The 19,137-nt window shown below is 44.9% G+C and overlaps 1 long non-coding RNA gene across 1 annotated transcript in view; it reads right to left on the reverse strand.

Annotated features, from left to right (window-relative positions):
- Positions 1 to 10,548: 10,548 nt before the first annotated feature.
- The window catches only part of LOC127491844 (uncharacterized), a 43,862-nt gene continuing 35,273 nt past the window's right edge, over positions 10,549 to 19,137 (reverse strand). The window contains exon 3 of the long non-coding RNA XR_011387295.1: positions 10,549 to 10,787. This is a non-coding gene — a long non-coding RNA (uncharacterized lncRNA). The remainder of the gene's footprint in view (positions 10,788 to 19,137) is intronic.

A 19,137-nucleotide genomic window follows, 5' to 3' on the forward strand; every position in this document is an offset into this window, starting at 1 on the left:
AAGCAAATCCTCTGACTCATTTGCATTGGCAACCCAAACTAAGGATATAGAATGATCCATCTACATTGTAAAATTCACTTACTTGGAAAGGAGTTCATTTATTCTGTCAGTCACCAACACTTTTCTAGGAAGAAGTTTGTATAACTTGGTATGGATTCAGCAGTAGTTAAGAGAAAGCCAAACTTACGAGGGAATTTGAAGAGGAGAAATTTTTGCAGTAAGTCAGTTATGGGGTGTGGGGTTTGGGGTTAAGCATTAATCTTTAACCTGACCTGGTAATGTTTCGTTGGTTTTACCTAAATAGTGTCTATATATTTAAAAGTTAAAAAAAAAAAGTGTACATAGTTTGGCAAATTCTATGACTTCTCTAGTGAGGTGGAACTTATTCTCTGCATTTGTCTTGGCATGGTATCTGCTGCAGTCCTTGGCTGGTTGTGGTCAGCTGGTAAATACGTACGTGAGCTTCCAGAAAAGTAGTTCAATGTCAGCATCTTAGGACAATTGAGTGGCTACGGGGCATCCTATTATTACACAAATTTCCCCTTTCAACCTTGAAGAGTTGGGAGAGAGGTGGGTAGACTGTAATAAAGGTAACCAAAAAATGGCCCTAGCTTCCCTAGACCACTTTAACTTTGAAGGAGATGATCAAAATAACAGGTAATAATTACCATAGTAAAGTCACCATGCTTTCAAATATCCCAGAGGTTCCTGTCCTTTTGTGCTCAGTCCTTGGGTAACATATCTGATAATATTCCATTGTGCCACTGATGCTAATGTCTGTTCCTGCTGTGATCTTTTGCTTCCCCTTCTTATTGGTCATTCTCTGCTACTTAGCTTCTCTACTCTTTGTGTCAAACAGCATCCTGCTTGCTCCTGTTACAGTATGATTTCTCCCATGTTGCCTCAGTCCCTCCAATGATATGAAATCCTTTGAAAAGACATGCTCTGGAGTTAGCATTGATTCCTCTGGGCCTCTTCGCATTGTTATTACAGTCTTGCCATGGTTTTGTCTCTCTGTGGGGATGTGGCTGAGGATACAGAATTTACTGGACACTCATTGAGATATGAGTAAAGTTAATAAGTGTCAGAATCTCTATTTTGAGCCCAAGGCAAATGAGAGATGAGGAAATTGTGTTCAAGTTCACTGATAGAGTTTCTGTTGCAAAAGAGGATGTCGTCTAGACCACGTGGGTGTGACTATGAGAAGACAGCCATGGTCAGGGAGAATAGGATGAACAGATACTTGGAAAGAGCAAACCAGAACATTTCTTTGGCAAGTAGAATTAAGTGTGTATTTTAAGTTTGTGGTTAAAGTAAGTATAACTTTACTTGCTCACTGTTACAGCAAAACTGTCACAAACTTCCCCATTCTTTGCCTGGTCATAGTCCCTGACTCTGGCCTTTCTGCATCTCTCTTCAAACACCTAATTTCCTCTTAGTTCTCATTAATCAAAAACTATTTGCAGGAAAGGGATTGCAATTAATCCTCGCTTCCACCAAATAGCTAACAACAGATACCCTTCTGTGCTCATTTGCATCTTAATGAAGCTCTAAGTATAGCAAGGTGTGAATGTTCAACTTGTTTTAACATGAACATTTAATGAGTTACTTTGATGGATTAGCCCAATCTAGAGTGGAGCATTTCTTTCCTCCTCCCAGCTCTCATGCAGAATGTAAATATTTCCCCTTACCTCTGTACAGCGTTTGAAAAGCTTGCCCTCCTTATCATGAAGGAAACCGAAAACAATGCCTAATGGTGTGGGCTCTGAGCTGGTGTTCAGTTCTAGTGTGGAAGGAAAGCGGAAATGGGTTTTTATATGGAAAAGATGCAGCAGGTAATCCAGGCAAGGACAAAAGGGAGAAGAAGAAAAAAAAAAAAAAAAAAGGAATAGCAAATAGCAAAGGGAGTGTTGTTTATGAACTTACTTTGGAAGTTGCTTGAGAAGAACTCCCCCAGCAAGCCCCTAGTAAGCAGCACCCGGAATGTGCCTCTTGAGGAGCTGAGAGAACATATGTGGATACACGTTCCTTTCCTGGGCTCGGAAGGCTTCACCAGTCAGTCAAAAGTGCTGCTTTTGCTTTCCTGGATAAGTGACCCCTTCCTGCAATCTCTTGATCTTTGGGTCAGCAGGTGCAGTGGCTCCTTATCCACCTGTCATCACTGGCTGAGATCTCAGCAAGAGCAGGACAGTGCTTTTTTGTACAGGCAGCTCCTCTTTTGGTTACTTTTCTACAGTGTTCCAATACCCATAAGGCTAAGCAGCTACTAGACTACTAGACTTTAGGTAAAGGCGTGTTGGGGAATACTCCACATGTGAATTAAGGTAGCACTGTACTGAACAAACTTAAGATCTCCTAAGCTGGCATGGTGGTTTAGTGATTCACTACTGTATAAGCTTTAAAATAAAGCAAGACTCTAAAGTCAAATCTGAAACATCTATTCTCTAATAGTTGTATTTTAAATCCATTTGATATACTCAGTATCAGCCCACAGGGAGGAGAGGGCTACTGGGTGAATGTGGACAGAGGGAGAAAAGAGAAAGAGCGGGAAGGGAAACCAGTCAGAAGAAATCACATGTCTGATGATACTGTAAGAAGACTGGATTTGAATAGTGAGACAATGTCAGAAAATGGATTTTTTAGAACGCAGGATGAAAAACCACAACATAAATTATATTGTTTATTGATCACATTTTTGTAATCTTGGAAAGAGAAGGCTAAAGCAAGATGGGGAGAAAAGAGAAGGGTGGAGCTCAGTGCGTTACAAAATAAGTCAGTGGAGGACATCTTCCACACTGCCAGTAAGGACATGAAATGACAGTACAGGAATAGCCACCCACCCTAGGATCTGCATGTGGGTTAGGATGGGAAAAGAGGACATAAAAGAATTAAACTCATTGCTTATGAGTGTGATTCAAGATGACTGGAGAGAAATTGTTATGCATGGCACGGAACCAAGCACACTTACATTTGAAACCCAAGTAAAAATATGCTCACTTAAAATCTCTTTTTAAACACTTTTTAAAAATTTATTTATTTATTTTTAAGGGATACAGATTTCATAAGTACAACTTTAGGAATATAGTTATTACTCCCACCATACCTGCCCTCTCACCTACACTCCCACCCTTCCTCCTCCTCCCTCTCCCCTTCCCAGTCCCATTCTCCATTAAGGTTCATTTTCAATTAACTTTATACACAAAGACCAGATCTATACTAAGTAAAGGTTTTAACAGTTTGCACACACAATCACACACACACAAACTGAGAATTAGTTTTACAGTTAACTCTCATGATACAACTCATAGAGGACAGAGGTCCTGCATGGGGAGTTAGTGCACAGTGACTCCTGTTGTTAATTTTAAACATTTTAAAAAGTTAGATTATGAAATATGAAGTTCAGAGTGAAGCTATCTTGATAAGGAAAAGATATGTGCAAGTATATGAGAAGAACAAGTCTAGAAAAAGACATGCAAACATCAAGTATCTTTGATTCAGTTATGCTTTCATGATTGAATGCTTTCTAATTTCTGTTTCTTCTCTTTTTTTCTTTTTTGTATTAAAAATTTTGTTTGACAATTATATATCATTTGTTTAGTAAACATGTTTTATTGTGTTATACGTGAAAAATTTATGATGCACATATATGTATTTAAAAGCATTGATTTAATTGACGGGACAATCAAACTGTAAAAAGCATGACTAGAACAGAGAATTAAAATTTACAAGTTCCTGAGAACACTGAGCATTGTGTATTTAATTACATAAATGGATGGTAAGATTAACAATCTTTCCAGGGGTAGATGTTTGGCACAGCAGTTAAGTCACTACTTGGAATGCCCGCATCACATATCTAAGTCCCTGGTTTGAGTTCCTGATCCTGTAGTTCTGATCCAGCATCCTGGGAAGTGGCAGGTGATGGCTCAAGTACTTGGGACACTGCTACCCACAGGGTAGACCTGGATGCAGTTCCAACTCCCTGTTTCAGGGCCATCAGGAAGTGAATTAGCAAACGGAAGGTGTCAGGTGTCAGGTGTCATTCTCTCTTCTCTCTTTCTGTCTCTGCCTCCATGCCTTTCAAATAACATGGAAATAAATAAACAAAAAAGTCTTTTCAAGGAAAGAGATTAGTCATTATGAGTTGACAGGCAAATCCTAATTCATAAATTTGTGCTAGCGTTACATGGTATAGTTGGTCCCTTTTGGGTTACTCTACAGGGCACTTGGGATGTATCTTGGCCTTAGCCTCCACACAGACAATTTTTTTGCAAGTTTACTGAAGAAGCCGGCTCTGTGGCGTAATAAGTTAAGCCTCTGCCTATGGTGCTGGCATCTCATATGGGTGCTGGTTTGTGTCCCGGCTGCTCCTGCTATGGCCTAGCAAAGCAGCAGAAGATGGCTCAAGTCCTTGGGCCTCTGCACCTGTGTGGGAGACCCAGCAGAAGCTCCTGGCTCCTGACTTCTGATAGGCCCAGCTCTGGCCGTTGTGGCCATCTGGGGAGTGAACAGTGGATGAAAGACCTCTCTCTCTAACTCTGCCTTTCAAATAAATAATTAAATAAATCTTTAAAAAAAAGTTTTTTTTTTTTTTTTTTTTTTTTTTTTTTTTTTTTTTTTTTTTAGGGAAACTGCCAGTAAGGACATAAAATGACAGTACAGGAATACCCCACCCACTCTAGGATCTGCTTGTGGGTTAGGGTGGGAAAAGAGGACATAAAAGAATTAAACTCATTCCTTACGAATGTAATCCAAGATGTTTGGAGAGAAATTGTTTTGCATGGCACAGAACCAAGCACACTTACATTTGAAACCCAAGTAAAAATATGCTCACTTAAAATCTTCTTTTAAACATTTTTAAAATAAATAATAAATATGCTGTATATTAGGATATAAATGTCATTCCACATCCTCTAACACAGGACAGAGATCTTTGATTTTTTTTTTTTTTTTTTTTTTTAGGTATTTGAGAGGCAGAAATCTCCCATTTTTTGGTTCACTCCCCAGATGCCCATAATGGCTGGGGCTTGATTGGGCTGAAGTAAGAAACCCAGAACTCAATCTGCCACATTGATGGCAGGGACCTAAGCACCTGAGCCATCACCTGCTGCATCCCAGGGTTTGTATTAGCATGAAGCTAGAATGAGGAGCAGAGCAAGACTTCATCAAAGAAATTCTGATATGGGCTACTAGCCACTCAACTGGAATCTTAACTACTATGCCAAAAGACTACCCTATCAAGAAGACTTTTATTTTAGTATTTTTTTTATTTTAAAAATTTACTCGACAAGCAGAGAGACAGAGTGAGACAGTCAGAATCAGAAAGCCAGAGACAGGCATAGAGCTCCCATCCAAATGCCCACAATAGCCAAAGCTGGGCTAGGCTGAAACGGGGAGCCAGCAGCTTAGTCCAGGTCTCCCACATGGGTGGTAGGAACCCAATTACTTGAGCCATCACTGCTGCCTCTCAGAGTCTGCACTGGTGGGAATCTGAATTCAGGAGCCAGGGCTTAGAATTGAACCTAGGAGCTCTGATGTGGGACAAAGGCATCTTAACTGGTAGGCTAAATACCCATTCCCCAGATTTCACAGTTGATTCTTGTTTTCCTGTCGCTAGTCTCCTCCAGTTCATTTCCATGTCTTGTGGTCTCTATCGCCAAAATAAAAAGGTGGCAGATAGGTGGTTTCCAAACCAGGTTCTGTTTCTACTTGGGCACAGTTGCAGACCCTATGTCCCTCCTTTCGTTGCCACGTTCTGAAATCACACGGCTAGATTCTGGCTCTTGGAATGTGAGTTAACGTGACACGGAACACTTTCAGACCAGGCCCATGGAAGTTTGCTCATGGATGGTTGCTCATTTGCCACCTGATGACCAAATGAAGAGGATTCTGAGGCCCTTGAGGAAACTGGATTCCAAAGATAGAAAAAGCCTTATTCTCCACGGCACCAGAAGAGGGAAGCACACAATCAGGAAGACCTGACCAAATTCTGCTGTTAAGCCACTGAGTCTGAGGTTTAGGTTAACCTGAGTCACAGAATGCCAGTAATAGCTCAGCTGCTCTGTGCTCTCTACGTGGTGACACTGTCATCTCTTGCTTGGACTTCCTATTTGCCTTCTTCCACTCTGACTCCCTTAAAGTCATTCTCTACATAGCAACCTGAATGATCTTTTGAAAGCATAAATCCTCTGTAGAATGCAAAACAGCAATCTCTGATCCCGGTTTCCAAACCTGCCCCTACCCTGGCTCTTGTCTATTTCTTCAGCCTCACCCTTCTCTATCTATCTTGAACGAGCCAAAGTCTTTCTCATCATAGGGATGTTGCAGTTACTGCTTCCTTTTTCTGGAATAATTCTCCCTTCATCTTCTTTCTTATACTCAAACTCAGCTTAATTGCTTCTTCCTTAATGTGGACTTTGTTGCTCAATCTAACAATTTTAGTCACTTTCATTACAGGACTGTATTTTTTTTAAAGATTTTTGTTTATTTATTTGAAAGTTGGAGTTACATAGAGAGAGAAGGAGAGGTAGAGGCGGAAAGAGGGAGAGAGAGAGAGGTCTTCCATCCGCTGGTTTACTCCCCAATTGGCTGCAATGGCTAAAGCTGTGCTGATCCGAAGCCAGGAGCCAGGAGCTTCTTCCCGGTCTCCCAAGCGGGTGCAGGGGCCCAAGGACTTGAGCCATCTTCCACTGCTTTCCAAACCATAGCAGAGAGCTGGATCAGAAATGGAGCAGCCCAGTCTTGAACTGGTGCCCATATGGGATGCTGGCACTGCAGGTGGTGGCTTTACCCACTACGCCACAGCGCTGGCAACAGGACTGTATTTTTTGTAATGTCAGGTTTATTGAGGCGTGATTGACATTCAGGAAGACACATCATTTATAAGGTGTACCATTCTGTGAATTCTGAGAGACACATAGCGTCATATGATCACCACTCTCACAACCAAAATGTGGAAGATTTTCATCACCCTAGAAAGTTCTCTGGATAGCATTCTATTTTGAATCGTTGTATTACACTGATCATAGTCATTTATACCTGCTTGCTTATGTATTCATTTGCATTTTCATTCATTTGTTGGTTTAATCACCTGTCATTTTCTATTAGAATATGGATCCATGAAAGCAGGGAACTTTTCTTGTGGTTCACTTCTGAATCCACAGTGTCAATAGTATTATCTATCTGGTATAGTGTAGACTCTCAACCAGTATCTGTGGAAGCAAGAAAAGTGAGCAAGGCAGGAAGGAAGAAAGAAGGAGGGAAGAAAGGAAGGAAAGATGAAAGGAAGGGAGGGAGGGAGAGAGGAAAAAGATGGAGAGAGAAGGAAGAAAGAAAAGAAATGTGTACGCGATTCCATATGCAATGAGGGTCTGTAATCTCCCCTCTCAGAGATGTTACTGGGAGATGCTGACTGTAAAAACCTCAGCATCATGCTTGGCATTTAGTAGTGTATAGTTCGTGTAGTTCCTGTTGCCTTTGAAGTCAGTTCTTCACTCTTCATTGGTCCACTTATGCCAGCAGTTACTCTTCCTTTTGCTATTTTGTTCCACAGCGCAGCCTTCCACTGTTTCAGGGCTTCTCTCTCACTAGGGACAAGGTTTCAGGTCAGATGCTCGCTGAACGCCCTCAGCGGCCCCCATGCTAGCAGGAGGGAGGTTTCCAGGCTCTTTGCTGCTCTGGCCTGTGATTACAAGAGTTTCCTTCACAAGACCCACAGTGCTATACAAGGCGTCAGATAAGGAGTTCTCTGTTGTCTCCTGTCTGACTTAGTGACTCAGCAAACAGAGGCTCGCTGTGCAGTGAGAGTCCTTGATTCTCCCATGGATTTACACCCTTTTTAAGCCCCCTTTAGCCCTCAACTTTGGCCTGAACCTCAAGGTGGCCAGAGCCCTACACATCAGCACCAACGTCCTTTCTAAAGAGAACATCACAGCCGGTGCCGCGGTTCAATAGGCTAATCCTCCGCCTTGCGGCGCCGGCACACCAGGTTCTAGTCCTGGTCGGGATGCTGGATTCTGTCCCGGTTGTCCCTCTTCCAGGCCAGCTCTCTGCTGTGGCCCGGGAGTGCAGTGGAGGATGGCCCAAGTACTTGGGCCCTGCACCCGCATGGGAGACCTCGAGAGGCACCTGGCTCCTGGCTTTGGATCAGCGCAGCGCACTGCCCACGGCAGCCATTGGAGGGTGAACCAACAGCAAAGGAAGACCTTTCTCTCTGTCTCTCTCTCACTGTCCACTCTGCCTGTAAAAAAAGAGAGAGAGAGAGAGAAAGAGAGAGAGAGAGAGAGAACATCACCCACAGCAGATGCTCGGTAGCCCCCGGCTGCATTTTTTTTTTTTTTTTTGACAGGCAGAGTGGACAGTGAGAGAGAGAGACAGAGAGAAAGGTCTTCCTTTGCCGTTGGTTCACCCTCCAATGGCCGCCGCGGTCGGCGCGCTGCGGCCGGTGCACCGCGCTGATCCGATGGCAGGAGCCAGGAGCCAGGTGCTTTTCCTGGTCTCCCATGGGGTGCAGGGCCCAAGCACCTGGGCCATCCTCCACTGCACTCCCTGGCCACAGCAGAGGGCTGGCCTGGAAGAGGGGCAACCAGGACAGAATCCGGCGCCCCGACCGGGACTAGAAGCCGGTGTGCCGGCGCCGCAAGGCGGAGGATTAGCCTAGTGAGCCGCGGCGCCGGCCGCATTTTTCACGTTTCCTATGCATTGTCAATATTCTCTAAGGCCCCATCTTAATGGAATTTTGGGATGTCTGCATATGCAGGGGACCCAGCTATTTCTTAAATTCTTCTTAGAAAATTTATGGTGGGACAAAGCCCAGAGCACAGACTTTGCTGTGAGTAAAGCAGAAATGCACTAGAAGATATATTTCTTCTTATACAGATGTTCACTCTACTGTTGCTTGTAATAAGACAGATAAGAAGCAGCTGTCACATCAGTTGACAAAGAAATGGTTAAATAGAAGAGAACGCAGCCATATCATGAAATACTGTGCAGCAGCAGAAGCACGAGCGGGAAGGATTTCAGGATTCATGAGGGGACGTTGACAAATATTTTCCAGTATTATTTGAGTATTTTATTCTTTTTCCTAAAGATTTATTTGTTTATTTTGAAAGAGTTGGTTAGAGGGAGGCGGGGAGAAACAGAGAGAGAGAGAGAGAGAGAGAGAGAGAGAGAGAAAGAGAATCTTCTATCCACCAGTTCATTCCCCAGGTGGTCACAATGGCCAGCACTGGGCCAAGCCAAAACCAGGAGGCAGGAGCTTCCTCCAGGTCTCCCACATAGATGGAATGGGCCCAAATACTTGGGCTATCTTCCACTGCTTTTCCCATGCCATTAGCAGGGGTCTGGATGGGAAGGTCAATAGCTGGGACATGAACCAGAGCCCATACAGGTTGCTGGCATCTTAGGCAGCAGCTTTTCCCATTATGTATGTCACAATGCTGACCACTATTTGAGTATTTTCAATGATGATGTGGTTACTAAGTAACCAAAATAAGATTGTTCTAGGAATTAAAAAAAAAAAAAAAAAACACACACACAGTAAAATTGGGGCACAACAGGCTAAAACCACAGACTTCAGTGCCGGTATCCCATATGGGCGCTGGTTTGAGTCCCGGCTGCTCCACTTCTGATTCAGCTCTCTGCTAATGTGCCTGGGAAAACAGCAGACAATGTCGCAAGTGCTTGAGCCCTACACCCATGTGGGAGGCCTGGAAGAAGCTCCTGGCTCCTGGCTTGAGCCTGGCCTAGCAGGGTCGTGGCAGCCGGTTGGGGAGTGAACTGGTGGATGAAAGATCTCTTTGTCTCTCCTTCTCTCTCTTTGTAACTCTGTCTTTCAAATAAATAAATAAATCTTTAAAGTAAAAATAGTAAAATTTATTGAACTTGTTATCAAATTTGAGAGCTGGAGAGAGCTTGGAGAGCCTTTCTGGCATACTTAGTTTGCACGTGTAGAAATGGAGATGCAAAGAAATTTAACCGGGTTGTCAAGGTCATATTCAGAATTTGGACTGTCTCCCGTTCATTGACTGCTGTTAATGAAGTCCACACGTTATCTCCTGTAGAGGGAAACTGGGTGTTTTGCAGTCTTTGTACCTATTTAATAACTGTCACTGCTCAGTCAGCGCTCACAGATGTGGGTGGCCTCAGGATCTGGGAGGAGGCTGGCTCATCAGTCTCTGCTGTGGCGCCCTTGAAAAGGAAGACAACAGTGCAGACAATGGGGTGAAACACAGTAGGCAACAGTGATAAATGTGTTCTTTAAACAAAGAATGATTTTGAAACTGTTAGTTTCTTAGTGAAATAATCTTGCCAGGACCAAAATGTTCCTAGCAGAGACAAGCATAGAGGGGGCCTCAGAAACTGAAACAGATAACTCCTTTGGAGAACAGCAAGTTTTTCAGTATCTGGATAGCTGGAGGAAGCGGGCATGGTGTGAGATGGGAGGATGTGGGCAGATACGGCCAGAGGGAGGCACTCACCATATCTTTGTTAAACTAAGGAATCTGAATTTTATCCCAACAGCTAAGGAATGCATTTAAAGGGCCAGAAAACTTTCTAGAACCTATTTTTTTAAAGATTTATTTATTTGTTTGAGAGGCAGAGTTACAGAGAGGGAGAGACAGAGAGAGAGTCTTCCATCAGCTGGTACACTTCCCAAGTGGCTGCAATGACAGGAGCTGGGCCGGTCTGAAGCCAGGAGGCAGAAACTTGTCCCAGGTCTCCCACATGGGTCCACGGGCCCACGCACTTGAACCATCTTCCACTGCTTTCCCAGGCACATTACCAAGGAGCTGCATTAGAAGAGGAAAAGCCAGGACATGAACCTGTGCCCATATGGGAAGCCAGCGCCACAGGCGGAGGCTTAACCTACTACACCACAGCGCCAGCTCCTAGAACATGTTTCTTTAATTACTTTGATCTTCAAGATTCCTTTCAGAAGTCATGTCTTTCATGAACTTTGATTCCTTGAACAATTTAATTAATTAATTGAATTTAAGAGCTCCAATCTTTTTTTTTTTTTTTTTAATTTTGATAGGCAGAGTTAGACAGTGAGAGAGAGAGAGACAGAGAGAAAGGTCTTCCCCTTTCCGTTGGTTCTCCCCACAAGTGGCCTTTGTGGCCAGCGCGTTGCTGCTGGTGCACTACACTGATCCGGAGCCAGGAGCCAGGAGCCAGGAGCCAGGCACCTCCTCCTGGTCTCCCATGCGGGTGCAGGGCCCAAGCACCTGGGCCATCCTCCACTGCACTCCCAGGCTACAGCAGAGAGCTGGACTGGAAGAGGAGCAACTGGGACAGACCCGGACGCCCCAAGTGGGACTAGAATCCAGGGTGCCAGAGCCGCAGGCGGAGGATTAGCCTAGTGAGCTGTGGCGCCAGTCTCCAATATGTTTTGAAGACAGAAACGTTAATTGAATGACAAAGTGTGTGTATGTGTGCATACACACACACACATATGAGTACTTCACAAAGTTCATGGAAAATGGAATTAACAAATAAGTTTATTTGGGTGCAAATTTGAAGTGTATGCACAGATTTTTCATAATACACATTTCTCATGAGGTTTTTGAAAGCCCATGATGTATATTTCCATACACTCAGTATGTCTTGCTTTCAGGTGCTATTGAGAGAATAAATAAATAGAAATAAATATGTACAAGCACACGCATATATAGTTTTGAAAAAGATTTGTTTATTTGAAAGGCAAAGTTACAGAGAGAGAAGGAGAGAGAAAGAAATCTTCATCCATAGGTTCACTTCCCAAATGACTTCAAAAACCAGGGCTGGGCCAGGCTGAAGCAAGGAGCCTGGAATTCCATCCAGCTTCCCCCATCGGAAGTAGGGGCCCAAGAATTTGGGCCATCTTCTGCTATCCTCTGAGGCACATTAGCAGGGAGCTGGATTGGAAATGTCGCAGCTGGGACTCAAGCTGGTCCCCATATGGGATGCTGGCATCACAGGCAGTTGCTTAACCCTTTGCGCTACAATGCCAGCCACATATTTTTTAAAAATGAGTTTATCTAGCCATGCTTTAGTAAAATCCAAGTGCATACCATTAGATTGAGAAGCCTTCTTAGAGACAATTTATAGTACTTAAATCTCTCCCATATAGAAATTCCAGAGTTGCCATGAAAGACAAAAATTCAAAAAGAATACATTTGTAAAAAGATTAAAAACTAGGAAAAATGAGGTAATCAAGCAGGATTTTGAAAAGTTCCAAAGAGAAGATAAAATTTGCTCAGTACAGGAGAATATATAAGCAGGAAAGCTCCATTAAAGGTGGGAGGGATTCCAGGATTGTTTTAAACATGGAGCAATAGCTATAAGGAATGGGAGAGATCTCTCCAGCAATGATTAGTGTGATGATGAGAAGCATCCAGAATGGTCAGTAAGGTTAGCCCTGCCCTGACAAATTGAAGAGAGCAGGACTGTTCCCTCTTAGAGGTGACAGCTTGCATCACCTGAGAGTGAGAGCTTGGGCCAGAGGAAAATAGCTGTTTACCTTCAGAAGGGAAGAACTGATGTGTCCAGCTGTTGTAACATCTCAACAAATACCTGATTCTGGGGCTGGCGTTGTGGCATAATGAGTTAAGCTGCTGCCTACAATGCCAGCATCCCATATTGGCACCAGTTTGAGTCCTGGCTGCTCCATTTCCAATCCAGCTCTCTGCTGTGACCTGGGAAGGCAGTGGAAGATGGTCCAAGTACTTTGACCCCTGCATCCATGTGACTCACAATCAAGGAGACACGCCTGTGCACTCAGCACTTTCAATTTTTTTTTACCCTCATTCATAAATATGAGCAAACACTCATGGGATTATAGAATTGAGTCAGCATTTAACAGGAAAAATGAACAAAGGCCCAGCCTTGGCTATTGTAACCATTTAGGGAGTGAACCAACAGATGAAAGATCTTTCTCTTCATATCTCTTTCTTCCTTTCTCTGCAATTCTGCCCTTTAAATAAATAAAAAATCATTTTTTAAAAAATAACTGATTCTACTCCTTCTCAATATTAACTGGTATAGACTTTGTGAATAAAAGTAGAATTCTCAGGTAAACATAGGATCTCAAAGACACATATGAATGGTAATCCAAGTATCATCAAGTATTAAAGGAAAATTAAAATCATGAAAATGAAGTATTAAATTCAACGGAGAGAACTAACACGAAGGAAGCAGAATCTGTAGAGCAGAAAGTAAGGGTAGATTGTAACCATGACACAAAATCAGAATGTTATGAAGGAGAATCAATAAATGCTGATGGCAGTATAATCATTGAAATAAAAACTCAATAGGTTACCTGAATAGCAGAATGGACACAAATGAAAGCTGAATACATGCTGGCAGATTAAAAAGAGAAATTATCCCGTTAATATGCCAACATTCTTCACAGAACTAGGAGAAAACTTTTTTAAAATTTGTATGGAGGGGCTGGCACTGTGGCTCAGTGGGTTAATGCCCTGACCTGAAGCGCCGGCATCCCATATGGGATTTATTTACCTGGGACTGGCACTGTGGCGTAACGGGTAAAGCCGCCGCCTGCAGTGCCAGTATCTCATATGAGCGCAGGTTCAAGACCAGGCTGCTCCACTTCCCATCCAGCTCTCTGCTATGACCTGGGAAAGCAGTAGAAGATGGTCCAAGTCCTTGGGCCCCTGCATCTGCATGGGAGACCCAGAAGAATCTCCTGGCTCCTGGCTTCAAATTGGCGCAGCTCTGGCTGTTGCAGCCATCTGGAGAGTGAACCATTGGATGGAAGACTTCATGCTGTCTCTGCCTCTCCTCTCTCTGTGTAACTTTGATTTTGAAATAAAATAAAATAAATTAAAAAAAATTAAAATAAAATAAAATTTGTATGGAATCACAAAATAAAGCCCCAAAGCAAAAGCAATCCTGAGCAAAAAACAAAGCTGGAGGCCTCACAATATTTGATTTTAAGACATACTACAGGGGCCAGTGTTGTGGTGCAATGGGTTAAGCTGCTGCCTGTGGCACCAGCATCCCATATTGGAGCACTGGTTCAAGTTCTAGTTGCTTTGCTTCTGATCCAGTTCCCTGTTAATGCACTTCAGAAGGTGGCAGAAGTATCTGGACTCCTTCCACCCCTGTGGGAGACCTGGATGGAGGTCCCAGCTCCTGGCCTAGTTCCAAGTCTCATGGCCATTTGAGGAAGTGAAACAACAGATGGAAGATCTCTTTCTGTCTCTCCTGTAACTGCCTTTCAAAAAGGTAAATAAATATTTTTATTTTTTTTAAAGATTTTATTTATTTGTTTGAAAGTCAGAGTTACACAGAGAGAGAAGGAGAGGCAGAGAGAGAGAGAGGTCTTCATCCGCTTGTTTACTCCCTAATTGGCTGCAACTGGCCAGAGCTGTGCTGATCTGAAGCCAGGAGCCAGGGGCTTCTTCCTGGTCTCCCACAGGGGTGGAGGGGCCCAAGGATTTGGGCCATCTTCTACTGCTTTCCCAGGCCATAGCAGAGAGCTGGATCGGAAGTGGAGCAGCCTGGTCTTGAACCTGCGCTCATATGAGATACCGGCACTGCAGGCGACGGCTTTACCCGTTACGCCACAGTGCCAGCCCCAGGTAAATAAATCTTAAAAAAAAAAAAAAAAAAAAAAGACATACTACAAATCTATAGTAACCCAAATAGCGTGGGACTGGCATAAAGATGGTCACTTAGATCAATGTAAATGAATAGAGAACCCAGGAATAAATCCACGTATTTATAGCCAATTGATTTTTTTTAAAAGATTCAATTTATTTATTTGAGAGGTAGAGCTACAGAGAGAGGGAGAGACAGAGAGAGAGTTCATCTAGCTGCTGATTCACTCCCCTAATGGCCACAATGATTGGGCCAATCTGAAGCCAGGAGCCGGAACCTTCTTCTGAGTCTCCCATGCGGGTGCACAGGCCCAAGTGCTTCCACTGCTTTCCCAGGCCATAAGCAGAGAGCTGGATCAGAAGAGGAAAAGCCAGGGCATGACCAGGCACCCATATAGGATGCCAGTGCCGCAGGCGGAAGCTTAACCCTCTATGCCACAGCGCCAGCCCCTAGCCAATTGATTTTTACTTTACTTTATTTTATTTTTTTGACAAGCAGAGTGGACAGTGAGAGAGAGAGAGAGAGAGAGAGAGAGAGACAGAGAGAAAAGTCTTCCTTTTCCGTTGGTTCATCCCCCAAATGGCTGCTATAGCTGGTGCGCTGCGGCTGGCGCACCACGGATCCGAAGCCAGGAGCCAGGTACTTCTCCTGGTCTCCCATGCGGGTGCAGGGCCCAAGCACTTGGGCCATCCTCCACTGCTTTCCCGGGCCACAGCAGAGAGCTGGACTGGAAGAGGAGCAGCCTGGACAGAATCCAGCACCCCAACCGGGACTAGAACCCAGGGTGCCGGCACCACAAGCAGAGGATTAGCCTAGTGAGCCGCGGCGCCGGCCTAGCCAATTGATTTTTAACAAATGCAGAAAGAATAAGAATATACATTAGAGAAAGGAAAGTCTCCTCAATAACTGATGATGGAAAAGGAGATATCCATATGCAGAAGAAAAAAAAACTAGATCCCTATCTCTCATCTGGAGATGGTTGAAAGACTTAACCTACAAAACTATTAGAAGAAAGGATAGGGGAACTGCTTAGGACATTTCGTCTGGGTAAAGAGTTTTTGGATCAGACCCTAAAAGCACAGGCAATAAAAGGAAAAACTGACAAATGGGATTACCAAAAAACTAAAAAGCTGTATAACAAAGGAAACAATTATAGTTAGGAGGCAACCAATAGAATGGGAGAAAATATAAGCAAACTACTCCTTTGAAAAGGACTTAACAACCAGAATACATAAAGAACACAAATCAACAGCAAAAAAAAAAAAAAAAAAAAAAAACAAATAATCTCATTAGAAACTGGATGGAGTTAACGTTGGGTGCAGTAGGTTAAGTTGGGGTTTGAGATGTTTATATCCCGTAACAGATTGCCTAGGTTTGAGTCCTAGCCTGGCTTCTAATCTCAGCTTCCTGATAATATGCACAGTGATAGGCAATAAGTGATGGTTCAAGTACTTAGGCCCCTGCCATCCATATGTGAGACCTCCATTAAGGGTGCCTGTTAGCATGTTGTTGGAATCAGAAGTGTAGCCCATGAATTCTTATATGGGATGGGGTGTCCCAAGCTTCGCCTTTAATGCTTTTTATTTATTCTCATCTACTTTGAAAGGCAGAAATAGATAAGTAAACAGATAGATAGAGATCCAAGCCATCATCTGTTGCTTCCCAGGATGCATTAGTAGGAAGCTGGATCAAAAGCAAAGCTGGGACTCGAACCAGCACTATGACATGGGATGCCAATTTCCCAAGAAGCCACTTAACCCACTTGGCCATAGTGCCTTCCCTGTGGGGAGCAATCCGGACTAGACTAAGTTACTCGAATTAAGACTTATTCTATGCATCTGCTCTCCCACAATATGGCGCTGGGAGAGAAGTAAACAGCTTCCGCACAGCTGCCTCCAGTTCAACCAATTAACTGTAGGACTTGCTCCTGATTGGAGAGCAGCGTACTCGGCGTGTGGGCAGCCGAGTTGGGATTGGCAGAGAAGGACTATAAAGGAGGAGAGAAACGGCATGCACCAGGAACATCTATGGGGAACATCTAAGGGAACCCGTGCAGCCCCCGAGAGAGCCGGCCGGCGGTGTGCCGCTCCCCTGCGGAAGTGGGGAATGCGGCCAGGGGGAACTGCCCTTCCACGGAGGTGGAAGGGATAGTAGCCAACCCGGGAAGAACCAGCAGCAAACCCGGGGAGGGCCGAGCAGACGAAAGAACAGCGCAGGGTCCTGTGTCGTTCCCCCACGAAGAGGGGGAGCGACATAATGGTGCCGTGACTCGGATAGGAAACCTGACTCGGATAGGAAACCTAGCTCGGATAGAAAACCTAGGACGGATAGGAAACCTAGAACGGATAGCAAACTTAGGAGGGAAGAAACGGGAAGAAACGGGAAGAATTGGGAAAATATCGGAGAGAGAGACTAGCAAACAGCCTAGGGAAAAGCCGGACGAAAGAGGTGCCGGAGGAAGCTGTTGAAAGCCTAGGCATAGACTCGGATACGGACTACGGGGGGAAGCTGGGAGAAATCTCTAAGGTCAAAAGCGAAAGTGAAAGCTAGAACAAACAGACTCGGATGCGGACTGTGGGGAGAGGCCAGGAGAAATGAGGGAGGAATATTGTTGGAAGAAAACTTAGGGAAACATACCGGGTAGAGAAAAGTGTTAGGGAAATTGAAGCCGCGGGGGGCAGGCCAAGGCGGAAACGAAAGCCACTTTGGGGTTCTCAGTTAGCCCGGGAATAGGGGGCGAAAAGTTGAAGCCAGAAGCTGAAACGTGAGCCAGGTTGGGATCCGTCTGGTTAGCCCGGGGAGCAAAGGACGGGAAGCCAAACCGTGGGGCGGAGACGTACGCTGGGTTGAATTCGCCAGGCTAGCCCGGGGAACTTGGATTGAATCCTAGTGGCGGAGACGCAAGCTACGCTGTGTTACTCGCGGAAGCCGCCGCGTGCAGAGAGAGCACGGGGCGTGAATAGATAGGGAACGCTGGCGTAGGCCGTGGTTCAGACGCGAAAGGGTTAAGCGTGGAGACCGCGAAGCCGAGCCGCGCAAAGCCGGGAAGCTGCGCAGATGAGAGAGGCGCGCGGGCTGAAGCGGCGCAGAGCCGGGAACCCGCCGGCGGGGCAAGGTGCCGGAAAGCTGCGGGGATAAGAGAAACAGAAGTTTAGAAGTAAAAGAGAAATAGGAATGTTGGCAGACAGAAGTAAAATGGGAGAAATAGAAATGCCCGGAGATAGAGAAATAGAGAAAAATAAGGCCTCCCCTCAACATGCCAATTAGGAGGCTTGGATTCGGTCTGCCTGATTTAAGGCGGTAAGCGCCAGCAAAGCTCGACCAGAGTATGAGCTGCAGGTCACCGAAGATAGGCACAAACCAACACTAATAAGTCTCCCCCACAATACGGCAATGAGAAGGCTTGGATTCGGTTTGCCTGATAGGTTTTGTAAACACCTGCAGGCAGTTCTAGCAGAGCAGAGTATGCGCTGCAGGGCACCGAACACAGGCACGCATCAGCGCCTAAAAACCTCCTCACAACATGGCGAAGAGAGGACCCGGATTCGGTTTGCCTGATGGATAGGACTTGTAAGAGCCTGTGGCAACTCTAGTGTGTGCCGCGGGACACCGAAGACAGGCGCGTATCAACGCCAAAAATAAAAAGAAAGGGGGATCTGTGGGGAGCAATCCGGACTAGACTAAGTTACTCGAATTAAGACTTATTCTATGCATCTGCTCTCCCACAATATGGCGCTGGGAGAGAAGTAAACAGCTTCCGCACAGCTGCCTCCAGTTCAACCAATTAACTGTAGGACTTGCTCCTGATTGGAGAGCAGCGTACTCGGCGTGTGGGCAGCCGAGTTGGGATTGGCAGAGAAGGACTATAAAGGAGGAGAGAAACGGCATGCACCAGGAACATCTATGGGGAACATCTAAGGGAACCCGTGCAGCCCCCGAGAGAGCCGGCCGGCGGTGTGCCGCTCCCCTGCGGAAGTGGGGAATGCGGCCAGGGGGAACTGCCCTTCCACGGAGGTGGAAGGGATAGTAGCCAACCCGGGAAGAACCAGCAGCAAACCCGGGGAGGGCCGAGCAGACGAAAGAACAGCGCAGGGTCCTGTGTCGTTCCCCCACGAAGAGGGGGAGCGACACTTCCCCATCCATGGACTTTCAGATAACTCTTGGTTTCTAGATACTGTCTCCCAACTCTCCATCACATCAGAAGTCTCACCACTGTACGAAAATGCCCTGCCTTTCTTCTAATGTGGTTGCATAGTAATGTGTAATTCAGAAGTAGTGTGGCTATGCCTGAAATTTCTCTCTGCCAGATGGATTTATTACTTCTCTAAAACGCTACACAAATACTATCATTTCCTCCTTGTGTTGGATCATTCTGTCCGCTCTGTTCCCACAGCATAAGGTACAGCTGAGTGTTGTTTTCCCTCCTCTCCCAACAACTATTGGGTGGCATAGCTTTTATTTATTAATTTTTTTGTATAAAACGGCATCATCTTTATTTTGCATACTTTAATTTCAGAACAAAATAAACAACAACAACAA

The sequence above is a fragment of the Oryctolagus cuniculus genome, chromosome 3 (genome assembly GCF_964237555.1).
Source record: "Oryctolagus cuniculus chromosome 3, mOryCun1.1, whole genome shotgun sequence".
In the NCBI taxonomy this organism is placed as follows: Eukaryota; Metazoa; Chordata; class Mammalia; order Lagomorpha; family Leporidae; genus Oryctolagus; species Oryctolagus cuniculus.